The sequence below is a fragment of the Halyomorpha halys genome, unplaced genomic scaffold (assembly GCF_000696795.3).
Source record: "Halyomorpha halys isolate HHAL.00 unplaced genomic scaffold, Hhal_1.1 Scaffold1803.1, whole genome shotgun sequence".
In the NCBI taxonomy this organism is placed as follows: Eukaryota; Metazoa; Arthropoda; class Insecta; order Hemiptera; family Pentatomidae; genus Halyomorpha; species Halyomorpha halys.
The window spans coordinates 39,610-41,859 of record NW_027111307.1 but is presented as its reverse complement, the minus strand read 5'-3'; positions in this window follow the sequence as shown (position 1 = coordinate 41,859).

Here is a 2,250-nt window from a genome sequence, read left to right as displayed (position 1 = left end):
TTTTCCTCATCCTCCCGCCGCCGCCACCTCCCTCGCCTGAGTGTACAGATTTACTCCCTCATGATTTATGAGAAGAGACTTTCCTGAAGAGTACTGTCTCTTTCTTCACCAACAGAACAACCACAGGTCAAGATGGCTACTCAACTGGTACTCACCCCTTTGTTTTATTGGGGATCAAGATGGCTGCCCAAGCTTCCTACCACTTATCCCTGCCACCAGATGGCATAATGAACCTCAGTCCAGAAGTGAGGGGGCACCTTTCTTAAACAGGTGTTGTTTAAAGGAAAGAATGGATGAGGACTGGCCAATGGAGATGGGAAGAGAATTCCAGAGGGAGGTTGCACTATGATGAAGGATTTGCTAAAGAAGGAGGTTCTATAGGAGGGCACATATAAATCATTCAGATGGGATCTGGTGTTTAATGAGTGGATGGATGAACGAAGAGTGAGGAGATCTAGGATATAGGTAGGTTTTTTGATGTTAAGAACTTGGAATAGAAAAACACCAAGGAGGTATTGCCTTGGGGAGGTTGGATAGAGCCACTTCAACTAGGAATACCAGCGGGAGACTTGGGAGCGCCCAGGGAACCCAAAGATAAATCTTACAAAGTAATTCATGAGTCTCTTCAGTCTCAACTCTAGTCCTGCAGATAGCCCTCTATACACCAAGGATCCGTAGTCGAAGTGGAGGAAGACGAGAGAGGATACTAGGAGCTGACGAGTGTTCTGAGGAATGGAATTACGGAATTTTAGGAATTGTTTGAGTACAGTTATGGATTTGCGTGTGATTTGGCAAATATGGTTATTCCAGGAGAGGTGTTGATCAAAGGTGACACCAAGGTTTTTTATTATAGGATAGAAGTGAATCGGTTGGTTGTTAAGGAATAGTAGAGGACGGACAGTAAGGGAGGGTATGAAGGAGGCGCTTGGAACTAATAAGAATGGCCTTCGTTTTTTTGGCATTCAGCTTCAAATCATTGTTAGACACCCATGCGTTAATGCTGTCAATATCTTCTTGTATTTTTTGGATGGCCTCAAGCATTTCGGAGGGATTGAAGGACAGATAGATTTGGAGATCGTCTGCGTATAGGTGGTACTGTGCGTGGTGAATGGAATCAGGATAACGGAGAGGTTCTTAAGGATTTTCCATTTGATGTTATATTTGGGCTGTAATATTCAATTGCAATTACAGAAAATCATTTGATGTTATATTTGGGCTATAATATTCAATTTTAACCACATAAGCTAATGGTGAGTAAAGTCCAATGCAGTGTTTTTTATAGAAAAATTAATTCGTCCAAATTATTTTAATCTCCTAAACGACAAATGAGTGTTTCTTGTAGAAAATTTAATGCTGAATCGAATGCCGCAAGAATGAAGGCGACTGGACGAACAGGGAGCGAGTTATGATCGAAATCGTCCAAATTATTTTTATCTGCTAAACATAGCATTCTAGAAGCGTACAACGGGATGTTTCTTGTAGAAAATTTAATGCTGAATCAAATGCCGCCAGAATAAGGTGATCGGATGAACAGGGGGCGAGTTATGATCGAAAACGTCCAAATTATTTTTATCTCCTAAACGACGCATTATAGAAGCGTACAAAGGGGTGTTTCTTGTAGAAAATTTAATGCTGAAGACGAGAGAGAGACGATATGATGTGTTGTATAAGAGCCCAAGTGTGAGGGTGGTTACTGACCTCACACTTCCTGCAAGTCCACTCTCACCGGTCTGAGGTAAGAGCTGCGTAGTCTCCAAAACTCGAAGAGAGGAGAGACGAGAGAGAGAGACATAATATAGCAGGAACGACCTGGGGCCTGAAATATAGGTGCAGAGAAATATTATACAAAGCTTCCTTCTTGCCAATCGCCCTCTATGCTGTACCTGCCTGGGGACAAAATCTCATGTGCTCAGATCTTAAATTATTGGAACAGGCACAAAGGAGAGCTCTATTACTTGTGACTGGAGCTTATAGGACTGCGCCAACTTCAGCCTTGCAAGTAATTACGAGTCAACTGCCAATAGAACTTAGAATCCAGATTGCCATCGCCAAGTACCACATTAAGAAAGGCTTGCCGACCCGTGTTGGGTCAAGTTGTTTCATCAGCTCTACCGGAAAATTCGAAGACGTTTCTAGTAGAATCGACGACATTGTCTTATCCGAATGGCAGAGGAGGTGGGATAACTGTGCAACAGGAAGACTGACTCACGAGTTCCTCCCAGATGTCAGAAAAAGGATCAAAAATGAATG